Source organism: Myotis myotis, unplaced genomic scaffold, assembly GCF_014108235.1.
Source record: "Myotis myotis isolate mMyoMyo1 unplaced genomic scaffold, mMyoMyo1.p scaffold_m19_p_3, whole genome shotgun sequence".
NCBI lineage: Eukaryota > Metazoa > Chordata > Mammalia > Chiroptera > Vespertilionidae > Myotis > Myotis myotis.
The window spans coordinates 8574837-8592832 of NW_023416335.1; positions in this window are offsets into that span (position 1 = coordinate 8574837).

Consider the following 17996-nt stretch of genomic DNA (forward strand, 5'->3'; position numbering starts at 1 on the left):
GCATGGAATTAACCATACATTTGTTCAACAAGAATTCATTGAATAACATTTATTGAGCCCAAATGCATGTGCTCTAAGGGTACAAATTCTAAATAAGATGCTCTTGCCCGCAGGAACTTTTAGTTTAGTAGAGGAAACAGACACAAGGCCAAATTATTTCAACACAGTGTAGCATCCTCTGTAACCATTTTTATTCAACATCCAATGTTAGCAAAAAGAAGAGAGCCAATGATTCTGGATGGATTCATAATAATTCCCGAGAGAAACCTTTGAAATGAGTCCTGAAGGACATCAGATTTTTTTTTCAGGTAGACAAGGTCATTGCAGCAGAGAGAATAAGTGGTATTGTCATGGAGGCACATTGTTAGGATTTGCATTGATCGTACAGAGAACGCTAAGTAGCTTCATGGGTCCATTGTGAAGCGTGTATGGTACCTGAGGAGGTACTGAAGAAGTAGACAGGGGATGAATCATACGTGGGATTGATTGAAGATAACAAGTTAGAGACTGGAAAACTACTTCAGAGATTATTACAATTGCCCACATGAGGGAATGACCTAGGTGTAAGAAGTGGGGTTTGAAAGAAGCAGAGGGAATAGTAAGGAAATATGTTTAAAAGATGAAATTCACAGGAGTTACTGAACACTCACCAGGTGTTATACTAGCATGAAACCAGTAAAGGTGAATACACACAATCCTTTGTGCTCAAGATACAAAGAGATTCTTCATGGAGATAAAAGGTCTCAATACCAGAGTCCTCCATTGAAATCTCTACTTTTCCACTTGGAATTTCTTTGTGTTTCACTTTCCTAGTCTGTTAGAGCCTTTCTTTACTTGTCTCATCTAGAAAATTACATAATGCCATCATGGTTGCCTGCCCAGTGAAAATTTTCCCCAAGATCTTTCTCTCTCAAAGGAAAAGTAATACCTAAAGGATGACATAAAATTTATCTGAGGCAATGGAAGAAATACATGTAGCAGAAGTATGGCACATAGTAAGCACTCACTAAATACACATGGAAGATTAATATAGCATCCTTTGATCTAAAAAAAGATAGCATTTTTAATAGGGATGAGCATGGGTATTTTTCTGAATACATGATGACTCATGTTTGTTGCTTTTAATATGTTGTTTGCATCAGAATAGTTGTTTATTTTTTATTGATTAGAGCAGTGGTTCTCAACCTTCTTAATGCCACGACCCTTTAATATAGTTCCTCATGTTGTGGTGACCCCTAACCATAAAATTATTTTCGTTGCTACTTCATAACTGTAATTTTGCTACTGTTATGAATCGTGATGTAAATATCTGATATGCAGGATGTATTTTCAATGTTACAAATTGAACATAATTAAAGCATAGTGATTAATCACAAAAACAATATGTAAATATATATGTGTTTTCCGATGGTCTTAGGTGACCCCTGTGAAAGGGTCGTTCGACCCCCAAAGGGGTCGTGACCCACAGGTTGAGAACCGCTAGATGAGAGAGAGAGAGAGAGAGAGAGAGAGAGAGAGAGAGAGAGAGAGAGAGAGAGAGAGAGAGAAACACATTGATTTGTTTTTCCACTCATTTATGTATTCATAAATTGCCTTCTGTATGTGTCCTAACCAGGGATCGAACCTGCAACCTTGCATACTGGGACGATGCTCGAACCAGCTGAGCTGCTCAGCTAGGTCAGAAGAGTTGTTTCTTATTTATTTTAGACTACTGTGTCGGTATTTCTAGAAGAAAAAAGAAGTAACAAGACTTATAGAGAGAAAAGAACGGAGAATTAAAGCTATTAAAATCCATGTACATTTGATTTCTAAAACATAAGCTTACTGCATTTATATTTCAATAAATTATAAAGTATTTCTTATATACCTCTTATTTTGTATATTCCTTCTCTTCTCTTATTGCCTCAAGTATCTTGTTTCTTTAAATGAGCTTATCAATACAGCTATATTAATTTGTTCAGAATAATACAAACATTTTTCAGATCAACCCCTTAGTAATGGAATTTACAGTTGTTTGGAAGAAATGTTGGTTAAAATGAATCATACAGAAACATTTTACTTCATTACATAAGTAAAGACAATGTGATTTGTTGTGAGTTTTAGGAATATTATGTCAATATCACCCCAAATATTGTCTACCTTTGGCCACCATGCTCATCCACATTGCTCCTGGCATGCTTTGGAGCCAACACCAGCACATCCCTTGATTTAGCTTCCATGATCACAGATGGGGATAGAAAATTAAAGAAACTGATTAGATATACACTGGTCATGCCCTTGGCATTTGGGCCTTCTGATTTTGAGTTGCTGTATTGGTACAAAATACTCATTCATATTAATGGTGAGGAAACTAGATCTGCACAATCAATTTTTCATTCCATAATTTAGTCCCAATCAAACAGAGAAATGAATTCTAAATAAGAAAAGCAGGTACCCTGGTGCCATCTCCTCTTCAAATGGCCGAGATATGGACGTTAATTTCCTAAAAGTCAAAAGAAGCAACAACAGAAAAAAAATGTGTATCATTTTGTTGGTTTCACATGAAAGAGCTCAGAATGTTTACTTATGCTGGATAAAATACATCCAAACATTACCTGCACTAATTAGAAACTTAAATCTGTATTTAAAGGTTTCCCCAACTGCAAATTTATCCCAGGAGCTGAATCAGGAAGATTTTACATTTTTTAATTATTTTTTAAACGGTTTTCATCAGATGCTTTATTCATCTGTTTGATGCGTTGTGCCTGGGAGCTCCACATGAAGCCAGGTTAGCTCTGCTCACATACCGTTCTCCATGAGTTAGCGGCATAACCCACCCTCGGATGAATGGGAAGGCAGAACATTTGCAATATATAATCTGACACACTCATGCCCACAGCAATGAGCACTGTGCATTGAGAACTCAGCCTTAATACAGTTAACTGCCCCTCTCTGATTAGTGTTCCCCTTAGTGACATCATTCTCTCTCCACTGAAATAAAAATATAATGCATCCCGGTGATAACCAAATTTGAACATAATATGAAATTGGCTTTGTCCTCTGCTTAGACTGCTTCATTAATGTGCATGCTCTGATTTAGCATGTGTGGGTGGGACATAAGATTTTGCATTTATAGCAAATTTCCAGAGATGTTAATGTTGCTGGTCTGGGTACCATGCCTTGTTTAGCAAGCTCTGTCAATGCTCCATGTAATAATTTAGTCTCAGAGAAAGCTGTGATTAAAACCTATGTAATCTTATTAACTGATATCGCCCCAATAAATTCAGTACAAATTACAAAAAGAAAAAAAGCTATGATTGCCATTATGAAGTACTATGAATTATATTGACTTGGACCACATGAAATTACCAATGTTTGATTATTTTTAACACATATGGGAATTTCCTTTTCTCTTTGAGTTGATAGCTAGGGAGCTCACAACCAAAACTGTATCCCACCTATAGCAAAATATATAGAACTATACTTTTATCATGTATTTCCGACACTAACTTCCCCCCTTTATAAGTAAGAAATCTTTAAATTACAAGTAACAGACACCTAAATTGGCTTAAAGAAAAAAAATACAGACTTCTAAATTTAGGTACTCCAGGTTTAGACCTTTGCTTCCGCCATTGGGTGGGTACAGGAAGGGAAATAGTGACCTCCCAGCCTCACTTTACTCGCTCAGTCTCTCAGCGTGGTTTGCTTTGATAATTTCATCCTTAGGCAGTTCTCTCTCCATCTTCATGGCTCCTTAGCAACTTCAACATTAAAAGAATTTCTTCATCCAGAAGTCGAATTTCACTGGACTTGCCTAGGCTATTGGAATGGAAAGCTCTGGTTAGCTAACTGTAGCTCTCATGGCCTCTCTGGACTGGACAAACCCACATTAACTCAGTTGGCGAGGGATTATTCCTCAAGAGAAAACTAGATGGCTATCATCAGAAAAAGGAAGAAAAAAAAAAGGAAAAAGAAAGAGAGTTCAGTTCTTCCATGATGCCCTTTTCTCTCGGAAAGATCATCCATCCCCACGCTGTTGTTGTCAGCACTGGCTTGTGACTTGCTTTGGCGAATGACAAATGAGCAGAAGCGATGCGTGTCATTTCTAAGTGGGAGCTTTCAGAACCCAGGCAGGCTCTCATCCCACTGCAATGTCCCAGGTAAGAGCAGCTCTACCAGTCTGGGTCCTGGGGTGAAGGTGACAGAGAGAAGAGTTGGAGCTAACACATGGGAACATGTAATGCGAGCAAGAAATAAGCCTTTGTTGTTGTAAGCCACTGAGTACTGGGTTTGTTACCAAAGTAATTCTTACCCGAAACTGACTGATAGCATAGGCAAAAACAACCGATGATACAAGAGTCCACTCATCTCTCTCCAACATACACACTGGTTCTTCTTCTCAAACATACAATTTCAAAAATGCCCACACAAACCTGAATGAGCATAATAATTATACATCGAAAAGCTACTCACTTCCTTCTCCAGGGAGGGAATCATAGAAGCTTGTCCAATTACTGCATCCAGATCCAAGGTCAGGATCTTTGGGTGATAGGAATTTCTCTAGGTCAAATCCAGATTAGCTTTTACTGGTGAAGCAACCTATGGTTAAATGGTATATTTAAATATATGTAACCATCCTCAATCCATATTATACACAGTTGTGTGGATAAAATATTTACAACACAAAGTGGATACAGGCTCATGGATACAGAGAACAGATCGATAGTTGTCAGGAGGTAGAGGGTTGGGGGCTGGGTGAGAAGGGTGGAAGGATTAAGCAAAGAAAAAAAAAAAGAAAGACTCATGGACACAGACAACTGTATGGTGATTGCCAGAGGGAGAGGAGGAGATGAGGTAGGAGAGGGTAAAAGGGAGATAAATGGTGATGGAAGGAGACTTGACTTGGGGTGGTGAACAATACACAGTACAATGCATTAAAGAATTGTACCCCTGAAACCTAGATAAATTTATTAACCAAAGCCACCCCAATCAATTCAGTAAAAAGATATTTACAACATAACATAACATAACAAATTCCTCCTCCTTTTTTGAAAAAGAGCCAAAGGAAACAGCAGAATGTTAATGGGCCCATAAACAATACAAATTGGAGCTCTCCAAGCAGAATAAGCTTCTTGGTTAGCTCACCTGTCTTTCCCAGTTCTTCTCTCTGTGAGGTGCTTCTCTATTTATTCCCCTCCACTGTCACAGCAGGGATGGCATTGGCTAGGGTTCTCCACCTGGGGCTGCCCCACCTTAGCCAGTATTGGTCTCTTAGCTAGTGTAGGGCCTCTACCAGAATGGTGAGGCATAAGCATCAAGTGAGGCAGCTAACTCAGGCTTGTCCTCAGGCTTCACCTTAGTCTTGGATTTTTATAATAAGGACCTTTACCAAGAGGTGCATGGGTGGTTCCCTCAGGTCCCATCATATCCTCCATTCCTGCTCTGCAGACGGGGCCCTTGCTCAGCACAGCCAGCCTAGCTTTATGTCCTCCAAGACTCCAATCTCAGCTATCAGAGATTTCCAGCCACAGGCCAGAAGAGGACTATTCCAGAGACAAAAGGAAATAAGACACAAATAGTTTTACTTTTTGCTTTGCTTTGTGGCTTTACACGATTAAGATTTAACCAAAGTAAAGATTGTTTCTTTTTATAGAACCTTGGAGAATTAGTCAACACATTCCAAAATCCTGTTATTTATTTATTTTTTTTTTACTAATCTCCAGTCCAGAAAGTATGTTGACTGTTTGCCAAGGCATAAGACATGGATGTTACCCAACCATTTTGTTGCTATGTCACAGGGTTTCCAGGTTACTTCAGCCCAGCTGGTGACACAGTTGAAGTTCTGTGGTTCAATATACCTCACTTCTAGGACCCTTTTTAAAATCAAGTTAGGGTTCTTTTGTTGAAATCCAGAAAAACCCAGTCTGGCTGATTTAAAAACAGAACATTTTGAAAAGGTCCAGGTTAGCTCACAAGAATGAAGGAAACATCAGACAACCAGACTTTGGATAGGATGAGATCCAGTAAGCTCTAAGACTTTATAAGCAGCAGAAACTGGTGGCTTTGACTTGGGGGAGAGATTTATTTCATAGGCAATAAATGTTGTAATTTCCATTTAATCCTACTTTATTCTGCATGGCTATGTAAGTTTCCAACGATTCTTTGGGAACAAGATTCAGAGTAAAAAATAAATAGTACCTGACACGTGCATCTAATGAAGATAGGTGCAGTTCTGCTCTTTCTCAAGATTAAAGAAACTCATAGTCTCTCCTTCGCATCTCAAAGGACATGATGGGTGTGTCATTTCAAGCTCAGTAGACCTCAAACCAAACTCTGCTATCATTAGCTTCCCACTTTTATTACTGTTTCCTCTCCCCTAAACCTGCTTCCACTTGGTTCTCCTTCATCTTCCAACTTGGTTTAAATGGCACCAGCAATACTCACAAATACCTTTGTTAGAAATGTTGAGATGATTTTAATTGTCTCTCAAATCAAAATCTATCCTACCCCCACCCTTGTCAATCAGCCAATGTTAATTCTATCTCCAAACTACTTTTGAAGCCCTTTTTTCCTCTTTATGGTCTCACTGCCATTGTCTTATACTTCTTCTTTAGAACTATTTCTTACTTGTTTGGGGATTTTTCATGATCCTACTGTGCCTAGCACATGATACATACTAGTTAAACAGGTGAATAAATCAAGTTTGTAAATCCTATAAAAGCAATATTTATATCTGTCTTGCTGACTGTTATGCCTACAGTACCTAACAATGCCTGCCCGACACATAGTATGTCTGAAATAAATATTTGAGAGTCACTGAGAATGAATGAATATGTAAAGAAATTATGTTTACAGGTTTTCACAGAAAATCACACTGTGTGTGTCCATATAACATCTCTTCAGTCTAGATATGACTTTGGGTAAAGAAAAAAAGTTATTAAAGTCTCTAAACAAAATGGAAGTATCTTTTAAATTAGCGAGATGACATCTGTGTACACACATTTAAGAGAGAAAGATAGACCGAAAGGTTGCCTCAAAGAAAAAGCAAAGATTGAGCCCAGCTGGTGTGACTCAGTATTTGAGTGTTAACCTATGAACCAGGAGGCAATGGTTCGATTCCCAGTCAGAGCATATGTCTGGGTTGCGGGCTCCATTCCCAGTATGGGACATATAGGAGGCAGCCGATCAATGATTCTCTCTCATCACTGATGTTTCTATCTCTCTCTCCCTCCCCCTTCCTCTCTGAAATTAATAAAAGTATATATTTTTAGAAAAACAAAAGTTAAAAGTCTCATGTAGCCATTCTCTTGTCTGAGTTTTCCGGAGCTTTTCCCTGGGCCGCGAGGGGTCTTTCTGAGAGGGGAATAAGGTGGTAGAACGGGTACAGGCCGAGGTGAGAACATAACCTGAGCACAGAGGGAGAGCAGCGGTGCCAGACACTTCCTGCCCTTGGCTTTTCTTCGGGGGGAGGGGTCGGGGGCAGGCTTCTATTCCACATATCCCCAGAGATCAGCAGTCCTACAAACCCAGCATAACATTTGAGGGAAGATCTAGGAACATTTAGTAATAAGTATATCCCATCATGATCCTTTAGGCCGAATCTCCTCTGAGTTAATTAAATTCAAATAAGTATCTTTCCATTTCCTAAGATTTGGAGGAGGAGTCCAGCACACTCAAGAAGTCTCCAAACAGCCATTAGATGTTAATAACTAAGCACTGTTCCAACCTCTGCTGGTTTCAAATGAGAGGACCAGAGGCACAGAGCTCCGTAGGGCATTGCTAACTTCCTGAGGCACTCGGCTGCTGAAAATGAATTCCTCAAATAATAGCGTTTCCTTTTCCAAAATTTAGCTGGATCAGATATTTTTAGTTTAAAGGTCCTAATGAGACTTTGCAGGAACATGCACAGCAAGGGGGATTTCTGCACAATAAATCACTGGAGGTGTGCCACCCTACCGCTGGAAATTTGAATAAATAACTTTGTTGATTTATAGCAGATGTTTTTTCACTTAGCTGTAGCCCACCAAAGCATATGTTAGGCACTAAACTTCATGGGACTCAGAGCCTTTTCTGTCTTGTTCAGTGCTGTCTAAATAGCACCTCGCAGTGCCTGGTAAAGTACGTGCTCAACAAAATGTTTCAAGTGGACAAAAGAAAGTCCTAGCTAAATACAATGCAACCTTCTGGGCTCAATTCTATCAAAAGGCAGGCAATAAGTAGAGTTTCAATCTTCAGACACAAAGAATAGGAAGAATGTATTTTGCAGAGAAAATACTTTTGCTTGTTAAATTCTTCAATGGGAGTAAGAAGAATTGACTAGAAAGTTGGGGAATCCATGGTACTTCTGATTGTCTTATGCATCAAATAATGCTCCTTGAAGACTGATTGCTTTTCTTATAGCAGGCTTTTTTCACATACATTTTTCTTTATTATTATTTATATTAGAGGCCCAGTGAACAAAATTCATGCACTGGGGGAGGTTCCCTCAGCCCAGCCTGTGCCCTCTCACAGTATGGAACCCCTTGGGGGATGTCCACCTGCTGGCTTAGGCCCGCTCCCGAAGCCAGCAGTCGGACATCCTTCTCACAGTCCGGGACCCCTCACTCCTTACCGCCTGCCTGCTCACTGCTCCTTAGCATAAGTGGGAGAGACTCCCGCCACCACTGCTGCGCTCGCCAGCCATGAGCCCGGCTTCTGGCTGAGCAGCACTCCCCCTGTGGGAGCACACTGACCACCAGGGCGCATCACCTGCACTGAACATATGCCACCTGGAGGTCAGTGCGCATCATAGCAACCGGTCATTCTGGTCATTCCACCATAATGGTCACTTAGGCTTTTATTATATAGATTACATCTGTCTATGCTCAACCCCTAACCCAGTACCTATAAGTTTGAGCTTAAAAAATGTGCTTTGCATGAATGTTTATTTTGGTCAAATTGGCTAAGAATATTCAGAATGTATACTCAGAAATATGATCAGAATTTTCTTCTAACTTATGAGCCAAACAGTTTTTGTCTTTAATCCTGTACATGACCAAAGTTTTTATTACAAGGAAGACTGGATGCACATAAAGGCAAAATCAATTGATGTGGTATGTGGTGGTTTCCCCTTCTCTAAAATGAGAGGCAACTAATTTATTTTATGGGTTAAATAATTACATATATGCAAATAAATAGAACATTTTCCATTTTCAAGCTTTTAACAAATGTTATGCATTATTTTATTCGTTGTTGTTATGTGTCATAGACTCAATGTCTCATACCTCTGAAGGCCATAGTTGTCTAAAAGCAGGTGTTAATTTATACTAAAAAATTACTGTAGAAAATAAAACATAATGCTTGGTCTGGTTGTTCCCACCTCAACATATGAGTATTTTTAGAAAATTTCTATTCTTTTTTTTTTAGTTGCTGGTAGGATATGATGGGAGGAAATAAGTTTTATTTTGGAAATGTTGAGTATGAAGTCCTTTGTCTAGTTGCAAAAAGTCCTGCCTTCCCCTCCAGCTATGGTTCTTTCCTCACATCTCATTCACTTTTCAACACTTTCCATTCCAGTTCAAGCCCCCAAATCTCCAACTAATGTGCTTTCTCAAAGACCAGCAAAATATTCAATCACTGAGACCAGTGTTCTCTTTTCACGCCTCAACCCACTTGCTCTTTGGTAAAAAATGAATATAAATGTAGATCTATAGCTAAGGCAGCCATATAAAATTATTGGCTTTAACATTCTATCAATTGCTATACATGAAATACAGTTTGGGTCTCTTTAGCTATAGAAATTATTGTCCAAATATTTCTGAATGTGGAAGGGACACTATGAATAATTATCTTGGGCCAGTCCTGGAAGAAGCAGAATGTTGGATCTCCAGAGAGTTAGGAATGTGCCAGGTCTGGAAACTGTCCCAGAACAGGCAAGTAAATACTGAGAAATGGTAGGGACACCCAAAGTTTATTTGAATAATAGTGGACTAAAGAGCCTGAAATTTCAAGGGGAGAAAAACTTTCCCAGTCCATCAGCACTGGGCATGCTCCTAGGAGGCTGGGGCTGGGAGTGAGGGCGGGGGGAGACAGGGTAATAGGGGAAGAGGCAGGCTTCCCTGGGAAGGTCAGAAAATGACAAAGGGGCCAGCATCCAGGCTAAAGTTAGTTCATGGATGAAACATAAAATAACGAAGACAACCTAACCCCCAATTTTGCCCAGAGTTACCCTAGAAAAAGCAGGTCATATAAATATAGATAGTAGTACCTGTATTCACAAAGAACTGAAATGGATACACACATTGGAATTCTAAATGGGTAAGGAGGAAATGCTGGCCTCAGATGATTTCACTTAAAAAAAAAAAAAACTATGCAAAAAAACAAAGAGAAGATAAACAACAATAAGATTATAATATCAAATATCTCTTGATTGTTGAGACTAAGTGGCAGGTTTAGTTCCATACTAGACTGAGGTCATGAATATTTTTATTTTATTTTTACAACTTCTCCCTGTGTGAAAGATAAATGTCTGCCTTATAGTTTTTTATTAATAAAATCTTGTAAATTTTTAGCTTTAAAAAGAAGATGTTTGTGTAGAACATAAGGATTAAACACACCTATCAATGGATTTGAACTATAGTATTACTACCCTAACGTTTTTATTTGTCCTAAAGTTTGGCCACCAAGGTGTTGGTTATGCTGCTCCAACTTGCAGTTTTTAAAGATCAGACTTCTGCAGAGAATATTGATGCTTTAAAGCATTTCTAAAGTTACAGGCCATCTAAAGAGGGGTTTGTACTGGGGCTACCAGTAAGAGCCACTTCATTATCATTATTTTTTTAAAAAGCAGCATAAACTTTTGATTTTGAAGAGTACATTTTGCTAAAATACTAATTATGCTGCCATATGTTGTTTTCGTGCCTTTGATTTGTAATAAAAAAAAATGTTTTCTCAAGAAGCAATAGTGGTTCATTATGTAATTGTTCTACAATTAAAGAGCCCCAAACTATATTTTCTGTTTTAGCAATTGATAGATTAAAGCCAAAGTCATTCCTTGCAATAATTGGTTTAGTCACATCCTACACTCCTACCTGTAGTTTATAGTTTTTTAAAAATATTTTTTATTGATTTCAGAGAGGAAGAGAGAGAGAGAGAGAGAGAGAGAGAGAGAGAGAGAGAGAGATCAATGACGAGAGAGAACTACTGATCAGCTGCCTCCTGCACACCCCTTTCTGGGGACTGAGCTTGCAACCAAGGCATGTGCCCTTGACTGGAATTGAACTTGGGACCCTTCAGTCCGCAGGGCGACACTCTATCCACTGAGCCAAACCAGGTAGGGCTGTAATTTAGAATTTTATCTGGCTATTTTTTAACCTTTTAAAAATGCTATGACTATTTTCTGAACTACAAAAATGTTGGCTATTCTTTCTGTTCAATGAAGGAAATAGGAAAAATAGACATATCCCGTGAGGTCCTGAAGTAAAGTGAGAGAGCAAAGGAAATCCCCAAATAGAACTTTTACAGCCAGCTCTGTTTGATTGACTTTTACAACAGCAGAGATGGGGAAATGCAAAGGCCCATTAAGAAGCAAGTTGAGCCCTAACCAGTTTGGCTCAGTGGATGGAGCATCGGCCTGCAGACTGAAGGGTCCCAGGTTCGATTCCGGTAAAGGGCATATACCTTGGTTGCGGGCACATCCCCAGTAAGGGGTGTGCAGGAGGCAGCTGATCGATGTTTCTCTCTCATCGATGTTTCTAACTCTCTAACTCTCTATCCCTCTCCTTTCCTCTCTGTAAAAAATCAAGAAGCAAGTTTAAATATATTGTGAATCTCCTAGGTTGGTTGTTTCATAATCTTAATTATTGAAGTATAGCATCTGAAAGGCCTAAGCCCTTAATTAGAGTAGCTTGGGATCCAGAAAAAAAAAATTCTGCTGAATGTGATAAAAACAAAAAATAGAGAAAGGACTATAATTTAGGGCCATCCTTGATTTTACGTATTTTGATTGTTATTTTAGATTTTCCACTTTTGTCCTAAAATGAAAGGAAACAGAGGACCAATGCAATAAGCGAGAAAAGGAAAGGGGCGGGACTGGTCCTTTTGCTGAGAGGATGTAAATAGAATATACCAGGGTGAAATGGGGGTGTCAGCAGGGCAAACCAAACTCTTCTTTCAGCTACATCTATGAAGGCCGTGAAATAGCATTAGTGTGAACTCTCACTTATTTTATGTAGGCAAATTTCATGAGCACTCAAGAAGTTTTATGATAAGCCAGGTACCTGGGATTGTTAAGGCTTGAAGAGTGAGAAAAGCTAAGTGTGTTTCTCTCATTATTAAGAAAAGAGAGGGTTAGATGAAATAGTGCCAGAAATCATTCCACATTCCCTGGAAAAGACACACTGCACTTAAATCAAAATATCTGTTTAACTTTATTCTATGTTCTCTCTACTTGTTTATGGCAAATAACCTAGAATTGGTTAGAATTTTATATTTACTACTTTAGTAAGTAATAGTATTTCATAGAAGAGGCTCAACTTGAATGCAATGCAAGATAAAGCTTCTCAGAGCTGCCTATTCCAGACAGGAGAAATCTAGATGGTGGAAATATCTAATCATAAGCCAAGGTTCAGACTTCTTGGATAAATTGTAGCTATACAGTCGGGAGGTAAAAAAAAATGCACCCCCATAAATCTAATACTGAAAATCCAATCCAAACTTGATGGGGACAATGAAAAAAGTAGAGGACACATGCTGGAAAAAATAAAACTCCATTTTCTCCGTATCTCTATGTTCTTCAATAGTTTTCTGAGAATTCTGAATTGGTTTCCTGTGGAAATAAAATTTTGAAGAAGATTGGCTTTCATATTTTTTGTGCCTCCAATATGCTCAGTGCTGCCTCTTCGTCCCCTTTACTACTATGGATTTCCAGCCCTGAGATGGTTGTCCACGTGACAGGTTCCCACACCTAAGTACAAATGTTTCTCATGAGCAATTTGTCTCTGTTGCTTCCAATGGCTGAGGCAATTTCTGTGCCAGGAAACACAAAGCACCCCACAGGTTCAGTTGGCATCTGAAACTGGTGATGGGTCTGACATCAGCGCCAAGAATGGGGTCAGCTACCACTCTCAAGGTCCAGACTCAGGTGATGGTGGTCTCTCTGACCAGTGGTGCGGCTCCGTCCTTGGCACCCCAGGGCTCTGAATGTGCTGGATGAAACTGTGCTGCGTCCCCAGAAGCCCTGGACTCATGGAAGCACTTGGTGCTCCCTGACACAGATGTCTCCTTCCCTCCACACCACGAAGACATGCTTATGTGTGTATCAGTTTTGTTTGCTTTGCTTTTTTTTATTTTTTAATCTACAGCCTTACTCTGTAGGTTTCACAGACACTAAGTCAAAGGACAGTCTGAGAGCTAAACTCTAAGAACTACCTTTTCCCTTAGAATGCAATGCTAAGGGAACCATATTTTTCTTACCATTAGCACTCTTTCCTTGGGATGCATTAGTTCACAGATGTGCACATGGACTTGAAACAGTGTGACTTTTGACCATCATTCCTGGAAAGACCTAGTGGTGTTCTATGTGCAGGCAGAGAAGCACATGGATGAGGCATGAACCGTGTTCTGGAAGAATGTTCAGTCTACTAGAGAAGAAAAGGCACACAGCAAATGATAATGGCACATTTGAAAGCACTGTCTGCCACATAAGTAGCCAAGGGAAGAATTGACACAAATCTGGACCAGCACATCTTATCCTGCCCCCTGGCTGTGGACACGGCATTTAATTACAGATGAGAGCAAGGAAGAGAGGCATAACGTGCTCTCAGATGGAGGGCTCTGAGCAGGTGGTTTGGGAGGCAAGAACTTCTGCCCTGTTCTCACTCCCCCCGCACCCCTTCCTCTTTCTCACTGGGAATCAGAGCACCCGAGTTTTCCTGGGCTCCATTTCACTAACAGGAGTGGGTAGTGGGTCCTTTCCCCTCAAGACAAGCCTAAAGGCCTCCCACACCTTCTCTTTCCATTCCCGAGCCCTCGGGATGCGGGCTGACCTCTGTTTCCTGTCCTTCAGATGTGTCAGAGAGCGTGGGCCTTGTCCACTGACTGAGGGAAAACCCAACACTTTACCCAATTTCATAGTCCTTTCCTGTATTCACCCGAGAGGGGGCCCTTCAGAGCTGCCAGCTAGCCAGCTGCCCATGCCCCTGCACAGCTGAACAGGGAGTATGGTCGACATACCCAACCTCAGCTGCCATGAGAGAGAACAGGAAGCTTCACTTAGGTAAACATCTATCCTTTATAATAAAAGCCTAATATGCAAATCGACCCAATAGCAGAACAACTGGTGGAACGACCGGTTGCTATGAGGCACACTGACCACCAGGGGGCAGATGCTCAATGCAGGAGCTGCCACCAGCCTGCAGGCCCCAGGCCAGCCAATGCTGGTGCCAGTGGGGGGCCCCCTCGATTTCCCCACAGATCAACCCTGATCACCGGTAAAACCTAGGGACCCTACCTGTGCACTAAATTCTTGCACTGGGCCTCTAGTATATATATATATATGCCTAAACAACCATTATGACCAAATGACTGAACAACAGGTTGACCAGTCACTATGACATGCACTGACCACCAGGGGGCAGACGCTTAATGCAGGAACTGCCCCCTGGTGGTCAGTTCACTCCCTCAGCCAAACTCCCCCAGCCAGCCAACCTCCCGCGGTTCCTCCCTCAGGCTGGCCAGCCCTGATTACCTCAACGGGGACCGGGCAAGACGGCCCCAATCAGCCCCAATTGCCAGCCAGGCCTAGGGACCCCACCCGTGCACAAATTCGTGCACCAGGCCTCTAGTATGGACAATAAAATAAGAACTTTGGACCAGTTTGTAAGTGGTTTGAGCCCCACATTTCAAGAAAAAAGGCTTCTATCATTTTGACCCTTTTGAACTCAGTTGCTTGTTAATCTCACTGTGAGAAGAAAATGCATAAATAGAGAATCTCTTGTCGAGATTGTTATTCAAAATTTATTTATCCATAACAAGATGTAGCAAAAAAAAAAAAAAAAAGAAAGGTAATTCCATACAGGAATAAGTAAACTCAAATGACCTTAAACTTCTAGCAGCCCAGAGAAATGCTTTTATATTATTTCAGTATCAATAAATTCAAAACAGATAAATGAAGTGCCCTAAAGTTACAAAAGCTGATTTTCTTTTCTTATAACTCAGTCAATTTTACAAGGAATGTCTCAGGTAACAAGTGCTCTATAGACTGTGTCTCAGTTCTGTACATTGCCCCTTGGCCTCCAGTGTTGGACAAGAGTTTCAAATTATTATAAATACCAACCCTGTTTTAAATTCAGGTTTATTAAGATATGTTTCAAACATAAACTATTTTTAATATTTAAAACAATTATACCGATCGGCCTAAGAAAACAATGTCTTTACCATCAGAAACTAAAATCAGACTTTAGGGACTCAATATCATAAAAATGTCCACTCTCTCAAAATGTATCTACAGATTGCATGCAATTCCAATAAAAAAATACAAAAGAATTTTTCATATAATTTGACAAACTGATACTGAAATTTCCATAGGAAAGGTCCAGGCAAGGCATGAACTCATTGGATATCTCAAATCTTATTGTAAAGCAAAGGTGATTAAGAGCTTAATGGTAAAAGGAGGGACTGTCTGTAAACAATGCTAGCACAGTTAGTTAGATACAAAAAAATGGAAGTTGCATGTCTACCTCCCATTCCTTCACACACGACTTTAAAGTAGATTAAAGAATTAAGTGTTTCAGGTTAAACAAGCTTTTAAATGAAAATATAAGGACTATCTTAATTACCTCAGGATAAGACATTAAAAAATATGTACAAAAGAACTAACCATAAAAGAAAGACTGGTGATAACACTACATTAAAATAAAGAACTTCTGATCATCAAAGGAAAACATTAAAAAGTGAATGGGGAAGCCCTCAAAAAGGAAGGCTGTGTTTGCTAAACACAAAGCTCACAAATATTTGGTTTGAAAAGCACATAAAGTTCTTACAAATGAATTAAAAAATGACAAATAATGTCACAATTGGCAAGGACATGAATGGGAATTTCTCAGTAAAGTAAGAGCAACTGATGTATAACATATGAAAACACGGTCAACCTCATCAGCAGAGAAATGCAATTTAAAATGACAATAAGACAGCTTTCACATCCACCTGGGAGGCACATTCCTATACAGAACACATACCTGATTTAAATTTTTGTGCTTTAGTTTTTCCTCCCTGAAGATGACAATAATTCCTGTCACCCACGTTCTCCACAGTCTGGTTTGTTATTCTACATTCTTTTAAATTCTAATGCATTACCTTTTCCATTACTTCCTTTCTTCTCACCCTTATATCAGTTTCTAATGGATTTAGCAGGAAACAGACATTTCTGTTCAACTTGTACAAACTTGTGAAAACATAAAAGGAATGGAAATGGAAATGGGAATTTCAGGCCACCAGATGTCTTTATGCATAAACATAAATAATGTTGCCATAAAATTGACCCCGGCCTACCTTTTAAGTAGAAAAACACTCTCTTTTAATCCAACTCCGGTAATTATGGATGATTCATTTGCTACTAATTTGCTGAAAACTCAATTCAGAAAATCCCAACAATGCATATATTAAGCCTTACCTTAAGACCTGACATTTAACAGAAATCTGTTCATTTTGACACTCTTCTAAGAAAATCTTTAAGAACAACCAAAGGACTTGTATGCATGCATATAAGCCTAACTAATGGACACAGACAACAGGGGGGTGAGGGCATGAGTTGGGGAGGTCGGGGTGGGGGGTGGTGGTTATGGTGGGATAAGGACACTTATGTAATACCTTAATCAATAAAAAAATTAAAATAAAATGTTAAACAGAAAAACAAAACAAACAAACAAACAAAAATCTTTAGACTATATTTCCTAATCAAGTATAATGAGGGTTTTTTCAAATTGATGAAATCTAAGTTTTCTTTCAGCTCTAAAGTTTCAGCTCTGTGCTTATACTGTTAAGGCTTGTTTACTTCTATAAAAACAGGCTGAAGAGCCACTCTGGGTTTCTGTCTTTCCTCCCATGCTCTCTGCTTCTGGGTCTAACTGAAGTTCTGTCTTTCCCTCCCCATCTCTCCTCTTTCAATCCATCTCTTGTCCCTCACGTTCTATTGCTCTTTCACTCATTCCATCATTTAAAAAGAAATTAAACCAATTTAAAAATGTCTACTAACTTTCTAAAAAGTAATTCTCCGCAACACGAACCAGCCCTGCCAACATTGTAGTTACAAATTTAACAAAATAAGTGTAACCCATGTTCCTACTTGTAATCATGCTCTTACACAATGCGATGTATTCGCTTGTATGGACAAATCTCCAGTCTTCCTGTCATCAGAAGTTAGCTTCCCCAAGCCTGCCAGTCATTTCCAGGAGATCTCGCAGTGCTCACTCCCACCCTGGTCTGTGGACAGCAGATCCGAGTGAGCCTCCCTGACACAGAGCGCATCTGCTCGGGCTCCCCGGTAAGCCATCTGGACAGCTTTAGCTCTCCCCTGCCCTTCTTGAGAAGGTCACTGACCCTGCCAGATGCCAGCTCCAGATGCTGAAGAAATCTCATCCTCATGGCGACAAAGACTCTCCTGAATCCAGGTAGAGGTGGGGAGAATGGCTCCTCTCTGGCATGTCCCATACTTCATCATCTGGACAACGAGATAGTTCTGCTTCTCATCTCATTTCTTCATGAAAAAGAGCATCCCCAGGTTCTGGTCCTCTGTGGGGCAACCCAAGGCTCACTCGCATTCAAGGTCATGAGTGGAAGAGACCCCTGCTTATGAGGGACAGAGCCTCATGTTTTATCCTAAATTCTATTTCCACTTAGAAGTTCCAACCCCTCCTCCCATGTTAACTTCCCATAATCCAGTGGTTCTCAACCTTGGCTGCACATTAGAATCACCTGGGAATCTTTTTAAAATCCTGATTTCTGGGCCTCATCCTCCAGAAATTCTGTTTCTTTGTTACTAA